Below are 17475 nucleotides of genomic sequence, written 5' to 3'. Positions count from 1 at the left end.
ATTCACGATGCTCAGTAATCCAATATAACCCTTTTTCTGCAAAATCCCCAACATCATTGACTGTGTGTCATCTAAAATTATTTCAATTTCAACTCCTTTTTACTGTGTGGCATCTAAATTTATTTCAATGTCAGATCCTTTTGATACTTGGGTATTTCATTCAAATACAAATAACACTATAATGTCAGGCCTTGAGGACTTGAAGATGTTAGGGCAGCCATCTATAGTTCAAGATTATCTAGGATGTTATAGTGGTCCTTTTTGGCATCAACATTGGAACACATAATGGTGATAGTTTTTGAACAATGGCAACAACTCGATAGAAACTGAACTAAGCGACATAAGGCAAGATCCTGGCGAAATTCATGCGGTAGGTGGCAGAAAGCTTGGTGAAATCTGACTTGTGGTTTGGTTAAAATCTTATTGAGAACCAGTGGTCCACACGCCAATGCATAGGTGGAAAAGGCAGAGATCATGCGGCGTGTTGTGGCACGTTTGGTGGTGATTCTATGTGGAACTCTCCGGGCGCCCTAGTCGGATCCCTCTCTAGATGAGAATTCGTATACTCAATTAGTTTGGCTATCACCCAAAATACTTTATTGATCAAGAAAACTATCTCAAAAACTTGATTACAATATTAAACCCTATACAATTTATATCGACCAAACCTATACATGTCTGAGTCTAACTAGTCTTGCTATACAATAGAGACACATACAAAACCAATGCTTGTCCTAACAACGTACACAAGTTTCTTGCATTGAGAGTAATAGTAATCCATTCTTTTATTTAACTTTACCCTTGCACGCCAAATTAACTTGCCTCGCACTCCAAGAAAATATATTCGAAATTGCCAACATTTACTACCACCATTTTCAGAATTGTATAGTGTAGGTCTTTCAACTTTAGCAAATCTCGCATCTCCTTGAATCTAATATGCTTGAGAACTTAAGTCGATAAATCCGCCAGTTGTACCTTGCCAGTGATATGTTTGACATCCACCTCCTCCCATTCAACACAATCTTGACTTGCGATGAAACATCAATTTTTTCACAATAGCAATTGCAGACGTGTATCCACGTATCATGTTACTTTCTGAAGTGGTTTTTTAGTTAACATATTTCCTACCAATTTCTTTGGATTTTGCACAAACTGACCTAACTCTCCAATTGCATATGCAATATTTAGTCTCGTGAGCTTTAAATAAATAAGACTTCCCACCAATTACCGATACATATAAAGTTGTATTCCACTCATTTCCTTCATCTACCCGAAGTTGAAACTGTTCGCCATTGTTTACAACTCTTAATTCCAAATCTGCTTAATAGATCATCTGAATGCTTGTGTTGATGCAACATAATCCCATTTGGTTCACATTTAACTCTAACCTAGAAAGTGACGTAATGTTACAAAGTTTTTCATATGAAACCGGGTACGTAAGCTTTCATTTAACTGATCAATCACACTACTTAAGTCTCTCGTGATAAACAAGTCATTAGCTATGGCAAACACGAACCCATTGTGTTTAGAAATCATCCTATGTTTTCAAAGCATGCCAAGGTGGCGGTTTTAGCCCACACAATACATTTTGCACTTTGCGAACATAGCCCATGCGTTCTTCACTCTCAAAGCCCTTCGGCCGATGCATGTAAATCACATGATCAAGAATTAGATACTAAAAAAAAAGAAAGCGTTCCTAACATCTATTTTCCATAGCTTCCAAACTTGACTTGTTGGAATTACGAGCAATACTCAAACCATTGTCAATTTTGCAACGGGTTTAAATGTTTTAACATTGTCAAGCCCGTGTTGCTTTGAGAACTCGCGAGCTACAAGGTGTTCCTTGTACCTTTGGACAAGTTTGTACATTTTTCTCTTCATCTTGAACACCCATTTGGACGGAACCATTTAACATTGGCTATTTTGTGAACTACTTCCCAATTCTGTTTTTTCACTAGGAATTTAATTTTCTTCCATCGCCACTATCCATTTTTCATTTCCCTTTACTTCTTTGAATGTTCCTATTTTGATTCTTCGCACTGAACTGTTGCCCATTGGTAAACCTAGGATTAGGTTTACTTGGCCAATTAGCCCGTCTTAGCCCTTGCTCCTTGGAATTAGACGCAATGATTACTGCATCGAATACCTTTGGCATGTTTGCTATAGGCCTTGATTAAGGCCACAATTGGGTTAGCCTATCTTTCTCCATTATTAGTTCTTCATTAAAGTTGAAAGTTACTCGGGTCTTAGGCTTTCTTTCGAATCTTCATAATCCGATAATACTTCTAGATGTAGAGACCACCATGATGGCATATCGTCAAAGACAACATGCCGAGATACATACACTTTTCCTGTATCTGGTTTACATCATCACCACACTTCCGTTTCAGGTCACACCTAACAAAAGTGCACCTAATTTTTTCCCTCTCCATCTTGTATCTAAAATGGATTTATATGAACACATAGCACACAACTCGAATAAATTTAAAACTTCTGGCTTTAGTTTGAACATTTTTTTTAAAAAGTGATACACTCCTCATATTTTGTTGCAGTAACTGATTAGATATAAAGATTGCAAATCAGTGATTCACACAGCTTCAGCCCAAAATCCATCTGACATGTTTTTATCATGAATAATACACCCCGACCACTCAGTTAAGGTTTGGTTCTTATTTATTAGACTCTATTTTTCTTTGGGGGTGTTGGGGTAAGTTATTTTTCTTTAAATCTTGTATTATAGTCATCAAATTCTTGTCATGTATACCCGCATCCATTATCAGACTGGAGGCACTCGCTATTAGTTTTGGTTTCTCCTTTTTCTTCACTTTTAAACTCTTTAAACTTCATAAAAACCTCATGTTCTTTGATATAATATACCCAATGGAATCTAGTTATATCTTATACACGTTGTCAATGATTATTTCATAGGGTTGAACACATTGGTATGGATAATCAAGAACGAATTGATGACGGAAACACAAACGAGCACACGATATTTAGGGTAAACCTCTCGTATATTATAATCAAGAAACTAGCTCAAAACTTGAATACAACAATCCCTCTCATAATACATTAACCCTAATCATGGCTATTATTTATAAGGTGACCCAAACTTGGCCAACAAGTAATTACCGGTTATAATTAACCCTAAGTGCAACCCCTTAAACCCATTAAAATATTAATGAATTCTATTGGCCCAATAGGTCAAACTCGGTCACTTATAGGTGCCCAAACTTTGCCAACAAGAAATTACCAAATATAATAAACCCTAACAACAACCCCATAAACTCATTACAAAATTAATGAAATCCATAGGCCCAATAGGTCCAACGCAGTCACCTACACGTGATGGACCTTTTAAGATGGAAATTACCAATAATTACCCCCCAATTTCCGACTCGAAACTAGGAGATCTTCAACGCTGAGCAATCTTTTCATCTTGTCAAACTTGATTCTCATAAGTTCTTTCGTAAGAATGTAAGCACGATGTTCCTTGCCATTAATGTTCTCTACCACTAACTCCTTCCGCTCCACACACTCCCGTATATAGTGAAATCGGGACTTTTTATGCTTGATCCAACTATGAAAAATAGGATTTTTAAGCAAGACAATTGCCGATGTATTATCAATCTTTAGCACCACTTCTTGCAATTCCTTATGGTCAGCTCCGTCTACAATTCACCTAACCACACGGCTTGTTTCAATATCTTCGAGCATAAGCACTTTGATGAGTTCTAATCTCATTCTCCAACGGTAAGACTTCAATTCCAAGATAGTATGTGGGCATTCCCAAATCAGACATTCCAAACTTCTTAGACATCGCAAGTTTGAATTGATTAATGTGATCATTGATTGAACCAGTAACAACTAAATCATTGAGATACACGTCGACAATAATAATGTCATTTCCAATCAATCTCCGATCCACCGCTTGTTCTTTCGAGCACCTCACAAATTCACATTTGAATACCGCCAAGCTTGGTGTTCCACACCCATGGTGCTTTCCTCAAACTGTATAAAGCCTTGGTTAGCTTGTAGAACTTGTTTTCCTCCATGGGTTTATCGAACCCATCTAGTATCAAGTCTCTCCACTAGAGCAAAGACCTCGTAAGACTATTGCATGTAACCCTTTTCCATAAGTGTTGATTTATATTTATTAATCGAACCATCTGCATTTCTTTTCACCTTGAAAACCTACTTTAATCTGATAGCTTTAGCCCCTCTCGGTAACTCGGTCAACTTCCGTATATCTTTTCGTTTAATGGATTCGAGTTCTGTTTATTTAGCCTTTACCCACTCCTGTTTCGATTTTACTTGATCAAAATTTCTTGGTTCACCTTCTTCCAGCAAAAGAAGTTCAATGTCTTCCACTTTCGAACATAGGACATAATCATTGAACTTAAACAGTGCGATCGAAACATGTGTAGATCTTTGTAAGTTAATTTCTAATTCATTAAGTGTTGCTATCGCTAATCAGATGCTACTAGTGTCGCTAAACTTGTTGCTGTGTTGATTTAATTAGCGACCAGGGTATCAGAATTTTTCGCTAATGATGCTGATGCGCTGTCTAAATTAGCGACATAAGCTAAAGAAGTTGTCGCTGATTCTACTGCTGAACTTGGTGGCAAAGCTGAACTTATATCATCCATGCTATGCTTCCCATAGGCTCGGTTACAACTTGTGCAACTCCGGTATCAATAATCTCGTTCCAATGAACCCAAAATAAAACTGTACTAGCTCTATTTCTTCATTTTTTGCCTCAAACTAGACAAAACCCACATCTTCTTCTCGTCAAAAAACACATCTTGAGTTATCACAACCTTCCGGGTCTTCAGATCGAACAACTGGTAAGCTTTGAATCCGGTCTCGACTCCGATATGCACTAAACTCCTAAAATGGTTGTCGACGTTTTTACAAGTGAGTTCCCACTATCTTTGCAAATGCTACACAACCACATACTTTTATATGAACAATATTCAGTTTCTTTTGTTTTAACATCTTTTATTGTGTTTTCTTCTTTAGGGAACGAGTAGGAATTCGATTCTTGATGTACATTGCATGTCGGATTGCCTCACCCCATAAGTAATTCGGAACACCCATAGCTTTTAACATACTTCATGTCATCTACAAAAGGTCTGGTTCTGTCTTTCAATCACCCCGTTTTGTTGAGGTGTATATGGTGCCGTTAGAATTCTTTGAATGCCTTCCATGTAAGAAAACTGGTTGAGCTCATGTGAGGTAAAATCACCAACATGGTCGGTACGAAATCACTTGATCTTTTACACAACATCACTTTCAACCAATTCCTTAAAATTCTTGAAAGCTTTAAACGCCTCAACTTTAGCTTTCAACGAATGCGTCCAAACAAGTCGTGAGTAATCATCGATTAAAAAAAAAACGTACTTGTTACCCGCTATTGTTGGAGGGGTAATCGGTCCACATAGATTACAATGCACAATTTTTAGAGCTCGAGTTGCCCTAAAAGCCGCCGAATTAGGGAAGTATTGCCTCGTTTGCTTCCTGGCCAAACAAGATTCACATAACTTTTTTTCATGTGTAATTCCACGCGTCCCTTCAATCATCCCCTCCTAGCCATTAGCTTTAACGACTCAAAGTTCAAATAGCCAAGCTTGTCATGCCACAACCAACTTGTTTCTTTAATTTGGCTAAGTAAACTAACCGGTTTATCAATCTTTAATTGTATACAGTATAGTCGATTAGGGGAACGAGTCACATTCATTAACAACCTACCCTGCCCATCTTATATCGTAAGGTAGTTATCTTTTATATGAACATCATAGCCGTGTTCCGATGCCTGATCAAGACTAATAATATTACTTTTAAGACTCGGTATGAAATAACCATCCGTAAGTAAGCAATGTTCACCACTTTTAGCATCAAATAAAATTGACCCCCAGATTATGCGTCTTAATCGTGTTCCAAATCTCCTTGCCCGAATCAAGATTACCCATTTGCATGATAGTTGCTTTCGAGATTTACTTATAAATAAATGTAATCGCGATGTTATTTTTATCAACATCGGTTGCCCCAGATCAATGGTATCCCAAACCTTGTGCATGTTCAATAGTACATTCATTCAAATAGCTCATACCATGTAATTGGTAGAGGTAAGCATGGGACTTTGGAATGCATTCAGGTTCCCGCTCCCACTCCCATCGCTCTTCTTCATTGTTTCCTTATCACCCATCGTTCTTCGTCAAACCGTAACCGCGAAACCAAGTTGATCAAACTTTGTTGAACCAAGAAAAAGGGAATAAAACCACTATGTTTATTCCTTTCGGTTATTTTTCCGACCTTCCCTCTCGTAAGAACAAACAAAAAATATTAATATAGGACCTTGACATTATTTCCAAGCAATAGCCGCAATCCCCTTTTTTTTTTCTTTTCAATTTGATGTGAACATGTGGCACCAAAAAGAATTCCTCCAGAAATCCTTTATTCTGCAAACAAAACAATTCCGATTTAACTCACAGACTCGATCGCCGATCTTCAATGCTCCACGCTAATCACGTCTTTTGATCAAACGCGTTGTAGAGCGGAAATCACCGGATAAGACTTAACCACTCTGATACCAATTCAAGAACAAATTGATAACGAAAACACAAACGAGCACATGATATTTAGGATAAACATCTCGTATTATTATAATCAATAGATTACCTCAAACCTAGAATACAATAATCTCTCTCATAATACAATAACCCCTTATCATGGCTATGTATCTATAGGTTAACCAAAACTTGGTCAACAAGTAATTACTAAATATAATAAATCCTAACTGCAACCTCAAAACCCATTTACAACAATAATGAATTCTATAGGTCCAACCTTGTCACCTACACGTGAGGGGCCTTTTATGATTGAAATTACCAGTAGATAAGCTCCAATTGTGCTTCATGGTGATGTGCGCTCTCGAATTTTAATTGCTATGCATTGTAGTATTGGCATATGTTGCTCAACACATCACTTCATACTTCGATCTTCGATATAACGGCTACAAGGTATTTCGCAATCATTAGTTTGAGTCTATCATAGCTAATGTGACCGAGTTGGTGTCACTAATCAATGATATAAAGTATTTAGGTTTTATTCACATATGTCGTTTCAGTGGAAAGTACGTACATCATCTCATTCTTTCTTCTTCACGCTACAGTTTTGGATGATGTTTGAAAACTTACAGTTTTGACTTTATTCGGGCCAAAGAGTACATACCAACATGTAGATGTTATTTGTGGAACTGAAAGTAGATTCTTTTCTAAACCTGGAAGATGGTACTTATTGCTTAGCACAAAATCTCCTTGTTTATCCGGTTGGAACCATACATCACCCGTATGATTGATTTTATGTCTCCAGTTTATCGCCTATTACAACCATTTGATTTCCCTTATATTTGACAGTGTTTTGTAGTCACATCATTTCCACGATCATATGATTTGAACACCAAGAAACAACAATTTAGTCATCCAAGGAGTTGTCTAGGGTTTCAGTGTTCGTGGTCAAAGTGATCACATGTTCTTTGGTTGTAAAATAGGTTTCTACATCCCAAGCCACTTATTCTTGAACTATGGTCGCATTCCCTGTTCCACCACTTCGATGACAAGTCCTTGGATATATAGTCACATTTTCCACAATTCTAACATTTATACAGAAATCACTAACCTGTTTTGTTTTCTAAGATTTTTTGTCATCTGGTGGTTCTTATTGATTATACTGTTATCTGGTTTGGGATAATCTGGTTACATGTTTTAATTAAACTTCTTCCTTCCTTGATTCATGCTTGGTCGAAACCTACATTTTCCTCGCTTGGCATACGCCTCTGCTTCAGTTTCGGATCAATGATCGAGACTAAACCGGTTTGTTCTACCGAGGCTTCTTGGCTTGCGAGTAGGTTCTCGTATTCAAAAAACGATGGTTGGGTTCCTTGAATGACAATTACCATCCTTGTTCAACCCTTACTTTCAAATCGAGTTGTACAATCTCATGACACAAGTTTTTACGTGGGGAATTATTGTGGTATCATGAGATCTATCCAATTAAATGAGTGCATCTCATTCTCAAAAACTTGTAGCTTCCCGTCGTTTTTCTTAGAGAATAGTTTTCTTTTACCATGTTTTTTAATACGTACATATCTCCCTATATTTGAGAAGTTGCTCAAGGGGTTGCGTATGTGTCTGCCCCTTGAGCAACTTCTCAAATATCGTGAGCCTATAAACATGAAGACATACGTGTTGACCACGTGTAATTTCACACCTCCGTTTACTTAAAATTGTCCATGATTAATGGATTGGCTCTGATACCAGTTGTTACATTTAAACACGTGAAATCGTTGATAAAATCCAAGACCCAAGGCATGATCGATTTTTCTTAAAATAGACGAGTGATTCTTTTCATTAGTAATCGCAATGTTGTAAAATTAGGTTTATAAGGCCGAGTACTCCTGAGTAATCGCTAAAAGGTATCACGCTGAGACGACTTTCTTTAACTACGCCTAGTTTTTAGAATCGATCAATGGTGATCAACCTCAGCCAGAATCAGATCTAGTCGGTCAACTTGGGTCGATTTTGACTTAAAATAATAAAACATAATTCGTATTTGTATAACATAAGAATGAACATCATTTTTTTTTAATTAATACTAGCAATTTTTAAAATAACTTTAAGTTTAAAAATATTTTTCTCTTGTTTATATTAATTTTCACATGTTGTGTTACAAATAGTAACAAAGTTATGATAGTTGACATAATATCCAAAAATTAATTTTATTTGTATTTACAATGTCCGAGTACTCTTCCACTACTCCTCGAGTACTCCAAGTACACCCAACTCACCAATTGGCCGCCTAGGGTCCGCCTAGCTACTTTTGCAACCTTGACTAATCGACAACAAAATGACAATATAATAAGCTAAACCATAATCGGGTCTACATAATGCCTAAAGATATACTTGGACTCAAATACTAATCCTATAAACTCAAAACATGAATTAAAACTATCAGCTTATTCGAAGCAAAGATAAAGATAAGTATCAAATCAAACCCACTTATCCACATCTGTTGTATCTGTTTAATAAGCCCTGGTCATTAATCTAGAACAGGAATAGGGTGGTGCTGTTATGTCTAGGTATCTAGAGCCTTAGTTTTAATACCATGTAAAAGAGAGTGGTAAATAAGGGGAGGCTCATTTTACACTCGCTCAGTCATTGAAAACCATCAGCTGAACATACACATAATCAAATATCTTAATATTCTTATGACTGATAAGATTCATGGGATTTCAAAGTGCCAACCTGGCCTTAAATCAGTCCTTCAAATACCCTCTAACCTAGTAACTAGAGACAGACTTTGGTAAAGAGTACATATGAAAAATCGGTATAGCTAAGAGGTTCCAACTACCTCTAATTTTAAAACCAAAAGAAACTTATCTTCGGCCTATGGGTTATACAAGTAAACCATATTAATAAAAGACTACTAAGTGTAATTCACATGATGAAAAATCTGACCCATTTGCTTAGGTTAATGTTTAACTAAAGCGAGAATTGGTGAAGTTCAACACATTATTTGTTTATAAGAAAAGGTCTAAAGAATAAACAAAAAGGTTACAGGTCAACCCCCGTTTCAGAGTGTTACCTATTGGTGGTTTATATCATTTTATAATGTCGATGGAGAGATAAGGATTATAGATCAAGTTCTCTAATTATTGGATACAGGTATGTGCAATATGGGGATGTTTCTTCAAAGGTAGATGTGTATGCATTTGGGGTTGTACTTTATGAACTTATCTCAGCTAAGCAAGCCATAATCGGAGCAAACGAATCTGATGCTGAACCAAAGGGCCTCGTTTCCTTGGTAAGTAATAAATGTATGCATACGGTGTTATTTAATTTATGTTTTTATCAGATGATGATGATGGCAGTTAACTACATAGCAACCAATGAGTTCAATATTTAATAATTTACAGTTTGATGAAGTTCTTAGCGGGATAGCTCCAGGAGATGACCTGGTTAAAGTGATTGACCCTAGGCTTGGGGATAACTACTCTATGGATTCAGTACATAAGGTAAATCTTTTGTGATTAAAATGATTTTGGTTAATTCTATTGACTTCCAAAATAGTTTTATTATTTCTGAACTCTGTTGTAGATGGCTCAATTTTACCGTAAGGCGGGTGACAAACCAGGATCCGAACACATTAATCACACCAAACGACATCTATATGGTCTTAAAAGTTTTAATAAATCAAAATAAAATGTTCAGAGTACTTAACTGCTAGTGCGGAAGCTAAACAAAGTGCGGGAGCCATCTCCCAAAATAAGTTTAAATAATTCATGGCGCTACAAGTGCAAAACCAATATCAAATAATTGTTTTCAAACTTAAACCAATGCGAGTCCATGCATGCAATGTTATCCTAATCCAAGTGCTTGCTAGTGACCTGAGGAAAACATGCTAAAAAGAGTCAACACATATGGTTGGTGAGTTCACAGGTTTTCAAAGTAAGTTATAATCTATCAGTTCATAAACATTTATAAATAAAGGTGGCCCATGGTTAACTACACTTAGTTAACTCGTTGCCGTATAGTGTTATGTTTCCATCACGACCGAAGCTGACTAGTTATTGCCTCAAGTCAACTATTGCAAAAACTTAACAATGTTTGGTCAAAGTTACACCCCGTTCGACCTCCAGTCGAGAATAATGCAGGGTGGGGTTTGTCAAACCCAATAGTACTATTTAAATTTATCACACCAGTTAACCTTAGTTAACGGTCCGATGTTTGTGAGGACTTTCCATGGCAAAGAAACACTACGTTATAAGCAACCAAACGGTTGTGTAAAGATTTAGAGCAAGTAAAGTAAAACAGTTTTGCATGTTTCCTCCCCCAAAGGAAAAGTATAAAAGTGGGGCCGTAAACTCACCTTGTTGGTGCTTCGGGTATTACACAAATCCGACCGAAGTAAATGCGTCACGTGCTAAGACCCTAAAAATGCAAGTACGTAAGTAACTTGTGGGATGGTTCCTAGAACCACTAGTATCCAACAATCTCCCATTGTTTTTAAAAAAGACTTTTGACCAAAGTTTGACTTTTGTTGACTTTGACTAAAGTTGACTTTGACTAAAGTTTTGACTTTGACTAAAGTTTTGACCTTTGACTAAAATATTGACCTTTGACTAAAAGGTTGGACTTAGAATGTTTACCTTATAATTCTAGTCACACTTAATCAATCATCAAGTATACACACTTAGCCATATTCCTTGCAATTCTATGATCAATACACTTTCACAACATCACAAGCAAGACTAACTATTTAGTCAACTAGTTCTAAGTTGACTTAAAAAGTCAAAGTTCTAATTTACCACAACTAACATATCACAATTTGCATTTATCTCAATTCAACCAACACCTTTATCACCTTTAACAATTTATACCACCTAAACCGATTTTTCTCATCAATCAAAACTCACAATTAAATTACCAAATAAATCACACATGTACACATCAGTATTAGGTTCAACATATATTTTTCTCACAATTTTTGGATTTACCAATTCGTCCAGAATATTCATATACTACAACAACATGATTTATATTTCTACAACAACACAGCAGTAATCAAAAATTTGTCAAAAATTTCATATTTGTCCAATTGATGCAAGACCAATTGGAATAGATTCCTAATTCAATTTACAACATCCTAGAAGTAGAATTATATCCATATCTATTTTTATCATCAAGTTATGAAATTTACAACTCAACTCAAAAATTATTATCCCTAAATCAGCTTTGCATCCTGATTTTATAAATTCATAAAAAGTACTCAAACAGAGTCCAAAAATTAAGATTCCGAACTTTCTGAAAACTAGATTCAAAAATACATGTTCATAGTATCAAAAATCGATCAAAAACTTAAACATATCATCAAGTTATCAACAATCCAAATCCGTAACATCTAATCTGCCAATAAACAGTTTTAACCACAATCAACTACAAATCACAACTTTTCTATCCTTTTGATTCAAAATCATCAAGAAACATTTATGATTCAAAATCATCAAGAAACATTCTTACCAAATCAAATTTCATGTCTTATTTTTATCCATTTGATTTCATAAGAGAAGTAAAAACACATGTATTTATAAAAGACTCAAAAATACTAATCAAGGCACATACAAAAATCCTTTTTACTTGTCAAACTTTGATCATCCCCTTTCATGATCCAACCATTTGGATACAAGGTTCATATGAATTAAAAGAAAAAGAAACATATAAACATAATAATCTACTCACTTTGCTTGATCAAATGCTTAAACCCTTGTTTACCAAAATCACCAACTCTTGTGTTATGGAGAAAATACTAGAAGATGATTGTTTGTATGAAAGAAAATGAGAGTATGTGTGTGTGTGTGAGTATCACGGCCAAAGAGAGAGGAAAAGGGAAAGGAAAAGGTGTTGGCATCCAATAGTTGTAACCTCCTTGTTATTAACAACCCTTTATGATTGATTTAATGAATAAAATTACTTAGGTTAACTTTTATTAACTCATGTATGACATGCTACATATTTTAATAAACATTTCCTATGTAACATAACCTAAGGTTCCATTTAAATAATAAACATGTTACATGACATACAATATAACCTATTTAATCATTTATCTTACTTACAATCACATCATCATGTAATAACCATAATATAACATATTAATCACATAGCACATTATACTTATCATACATGTTATATGACATGTTTATTATAACATGCAAGACGAGTTTATTATCCTAGTTATAATTAGTCACTTATACTTGTTTAAGTCACCAATGACACGTTGACTTAAATATGCGCATACATGACATCACATGTACAAGAGTTCATACTTATAGTTAACACAACTAACTGAGTTTATAGACATAGTCAACAGGATTTAACTGGGTTTAGTTAACAGAGTTAACCTAAAAATGCCGGATGTCACAGGCGGTATCTGCAAAAGAACAAACATTAAAAACTTAAGCTATTTCAGCCTCCAGCGCAGCATCCGCTTCTCTAACTCTTCACGCTTTACTTAGCAAGTCTTGTGGTTCACTCCCCTTATTTCCACCAGTGGCCTTATCACTGCCACTGTCATCATCATTATCATCATCACCGCTTTCATTGCGCGGTTCAACAAAACTATCATGAGGATCATCATCCTCATCATCACCTTCATCGTAACCTTCTTCATCATCAGCATCCGAGTCATCTAAATTGGACTCGTCGTCACCATCATCACTTTGAACTATTTGCTCTTGTGGAGCAGGAGCAATCACTTGTGCAATGGTAGTAACTGCCAAGTGCAAAAGTCATTGCACTGACCTGACTGGTGCTAGCAGCATTAGCATCAACAACTTTCGTGTTCACAATGGTTCCAACCACCGTGATTGGCTTATCACCAGCATCACCAACACCGCTTCCACTAGATCCTTTCTTTGAAGATTGAGTAAGGGTTATGTCAAGATTGCTTTGAGCTTTAACCCTTTCAGCGTCGGCAAGCTCAATGAGAGCAGATTGTTTCTTGTTGCTTTGTTCCGTCCTTGGTTCATTTCCCTGTACCAGTCCTCTAAAGGTTTCCATCAATCGTTTCCTCAAGTTCTCAACATCTTCATTGGTCATCCTCATAACTTCTGTAGCCGCAAGATAGCGGTATACAAGACCCTCTTTGACACGAACTTGATCATTGTTGAAGATTCTTTATTCTTTTATTTCTTTCTCTAACTGATCAATCATTGACCTTAGCTCCTCATTCTCACCAATCAACATGCCCACGTTCTATTAGGAACTGGAATCATATTCCAACAACGTCACCCTAGAACCAATTGTCTCAAAATCCACCACTGCTCGATCAACAGTTGACTCTAACTCCCTCCTCAGATTTTGTGCAAAGTTTGAGGAGGAAGGAAAGATCAGTTTCAAGATGAGACACTCTTGACTGAAACCTGACACTCTTGACTGAAACATGATAATATCATCGTGATGTTTGGAATTTATCAAAGAGATTTGATTAACCAAATTTTGTTGATTGTCTATTCGGTTATGCAGGTTTTAAATAAAAGCTCTTTGCCTTTCAATCCGGGCTCTATCAAGTTCTCTATCGTGCTCCGGTTGGGCCACCCGTGAAGCAAGTGTGTTTCTTTGTTTCATCACTTGCTCGTTAATTGCCTGTTGTTCCTTCACAAACTCAATCATCAAGTATTCCCTCCTCACCCTATTCCTTGGTGATTCTTCATGTTCTCTAATCATATCGAGGATAGGATCCCGAAACACAGAAGACTTCCTTGATTTACCACTTGACAAGGGTGTGGCTGATATGATTAATGGTAGGCTAATGTGTTGGATTGAGGTTGGTATGGTTTATAACGTAGTTTGGGAGTGGAATGATGATTTAAAGGTTAAGGTCCAAAAATAGGTGAGGTGAATTGGTATGTTGGTGAGCTAAAGGTGTGGTGGTCCTAGGAGGTAAAAAAGTTTGTTTTATGGGTTCGGTTTCTTCTTGTGTGGTGGATATGGGCTCATCTAGTTTTGATGGTGAGGTCCCGGGAGGTGTGAGGGGTTAATCTCTAAGAGACCTAGAGGAGGTTGATTTTGTTTTGGATTTGGATTTGGATTTTTATTTGGTTTTGGGGACTTTTATATGTTTTGACTTAAGTTTTTCTATTGTGTTGGCTAATGTTATGGGTGAGGCTTGATGTGGGTCAGCTAGTGTGGTTGGTGGTGTTTGTGTCGAAGTGGAAACCGAAGGAAATATTACCTTAACTATCAGCATCTTTGAAGGTGTAGAATTCTTGGAGTCTTTCATATTCTTCAAATGTTTTAGAGGGCGTTCGGGCTCCTCCTCGTCTTCAGTAGGTTCTTTGGAGGACTCACCAGCCTTTCTTTTTATTTTATCGTGAAGCTTTTTAGTCTTGTGTTCACCATCAATATCAGTGTCAGGCTTACTTTCTTCACTTTTTTCACCCTCAATACCACTTTGACCATCGTCATCATCACCATCATCTCCACTAACTCCTTCTTCTTCAATCTCTATTTCTTCACTGTCTTGTTCGGTCTCAGCAAACTGACTAAACTTTGTACTGGGATCTTGACCCTTGTATTTGTACACACTTCTTCTAACTGGTTCCAACATTGCCTTGAACACCATTTGTCTAACCATATTTGCATGATGAGGCTCATATGGCTCGATATGTTTCCTTCATCATCAACCTCTTCTGGATATTCTGGTCTTGGAATGTTCTTCAGTAGATCATCCAAAATACGTTGAACAAAATGAGGATACATCTTCCAAGTTTTCTTCGCGAGCACATTAGATTGCATGCTCTTGAAGAAAAAGCCTAGAAATGTTATACTTCGTTTGATTTGTAAGGCATAACATCACTCAGCTTGTCAAACCCGCCCTTCTATGCTGATAAACAGTGAGCAACTATGTGGAATAGGAACTTCCAATAGGCGGCTAGGTGTCTCTTCACATAGGTGGTCCAAACAATGTCGTACCCAATGTCATTGAGAAACCTCTCAATGTCTTTCTTGTCACACTTCTCAGGCGATTCATCAGGGCCATCATTGATAAGCAATGCCCTTCTCACATCCTCCTTAGTGATGGTCAGTTTTTGATTATTTACATATGTTGTGATTGAGGTCCCCTTCTTAGTGGTCCTCAAAATTCATCCTTGCTTTCACCATGTTCTTCACGGTTTTTTCAGAAGAATACATTTTTATTATCTTTTTGAAACTGTTAGTGTGATTGAATAACAAATATATAGACCTAAAATTAAATTTTCAGTAGTTGAGCCAGTAATTTAATGTATTTAAGTTTGATTTGTAGTAAGATATAGTAAGATCTAGTAAGATATAGCTTAACTTTAATGTAGGCTATCATTACCAAAAATATTTTTCCAAGATTTTTGACAGGTGAGTATAATTGTTATAAAGTTCACAAATTAATTCTGACATGTGATATAAATGCAAGTAATCTCTAGTTTAAACAAAAAATATGAGACAAGTTTGTGTGTTTCCCAAGCGTGAGACACCCTTTTGTTTTTTTATTACAGAGTTACTATTCGTCCGTGAGCGTTTCCCAAGCGTGGGACACCCTTTTTTTTGTCTTTTGGTTATATATACCTACACCACAATTGTGAAACTCATATACCTATATAATTTTAAATTATTTTTTTTAGTTAATAATGGATTGCTCGTCATCATCCACATCCTACAAGGATGTCCTCAAGAGGCAAATTGAGGATCAAATCGAGGAAGATAAAGCTTGTCGGGAAACTCTTACTGAAGAATTTGTAAAGACTAGCAACAACTTGGATGCCAGGGATGTCATTGCAAAAGTTCTTACTCAAATGCCCGCTAGTACTATCCGAGATCTTGCTGTTTTGTTTATGGTTGATGTAGGACAGAGAGAGCTTGACCAGTTAATACTTTTGGGCAAGGCAATTCTTGAACTGAATTGCTCAATGGAATTGAAGTTGAAGTTTCTTATGTCACTCAGAGATTAGTATGTGATGGTGTTTCATCAGTATTTATGATGTAGTGATGGTGTGTTTATATGTGTGTCATGCAGAGATTAGTAGTAATAAAATTTGTATGTTTGTGATGGTGTACTTATATGTGTGTTTTGGTAACTATTATCTTAAAGTACATTACAAAGTGGTAACAGAAGACTAGAGATCTCCATAAGTCCATATCATAGCAAGTATCTTAAAGTACATAGCAGTCAGTTTTAAAATCATTCAAATTTGTTGTTGCCTTTTCTTAAGTTCAACAATAAACTCTTCTCTAGTTAAAAGAGTATCGTCATTTTCATGGAATAACAGTGCTTTCTTGATAAGAGTATTTCTATGTTGGTTTACATACGAGAGGAGGATTTTGCACAAATACTTTGACCTCAACCATTTTAGAGTATTTCGATGTTGTCTGAAAACACATCCAGTCTTTCTTTGTATGCGTAACCCCTTGACTCAAAATAATGGTCACTTGTCTGTATAATAATTAAAATGCAGATGATTAAAGCGTTTATTGAGCGTTTTCTAATAGTACAAACAAAATAGATTAATTCGTACCAGCAGAGTGCTTGAAGCAAAGAATCTGAACGGTGATGCTGCAGATTTGTTCTTTTCTTCATAGTTCATTAGTTCAGTGAATGCATCCATTGCATTGGTGGTTATATAAATGCCAGGACAACAGCTTTCAAAGATCACCTTGAACGAGTCTGTGTGAGTGGACTTGTAGACCTTCTCCCAAATGTCTTCAAGACCAAAAATATATACTCTGAAATTATTTCTTCATCTTCTGTGACACTAGCGGATACGTCAACCTCTCTCAGAAGATATGGAGATTTCCGTGTAATGAGGTTATCACTTGTTGACAATTCGGTGTCAATTGTTAAACATAAAACAACTCATTTTAAATTTTACTGAAAATAATTGTA

The 17475-nt window shown here is 36.3% G+C and overlaps 1 pseudogene across 1 annotated transcript in view; it reads left to right on the top strand.

Annotated features, from left to right (window-relative positions):
• LOC143573515 (lysM domain receptor-like kinase 3) overlaps positions 1–10090 on the top strand; it is a 28235-nt pseudogene extending 18145 nt beyond the window's left edge. Inside the window, exons 9-10 of the transcript XR_013142443.1 lie at positions 9726–9864; positions 9977–10090. The product of XR_013142443.1 is annotated as a lysM domain receptor-like kinase 3 (transcript). The remainder of the gene's footprint in view (positions 1–9725; positions 9865–9976) is intronic.
• The last annotated feature ends 7385 nt before the right edge of the window (positions 10091–17475 follow it).

The sequence above is a fragment of the Bidens hawaiensis genome, unplaced genomic scaffold (assembly GCF_021521415.1).
Source record: "Bidens hawaiensis isolate Kalapana, Puna unplaced genomic scaffold, B.hawaiensis_p1.1 tig00026557_1, whole genome shotgun sequence".
NCBI lineage: Eukaryota > Viridiplantae > Streptophyta > Magnoliopsida > Asterales > Asteraceae > Bidens > Bidens hawaiensis.
This window is presented reverse-complemented; position numbering and strand designations above follow the sequence as displayed.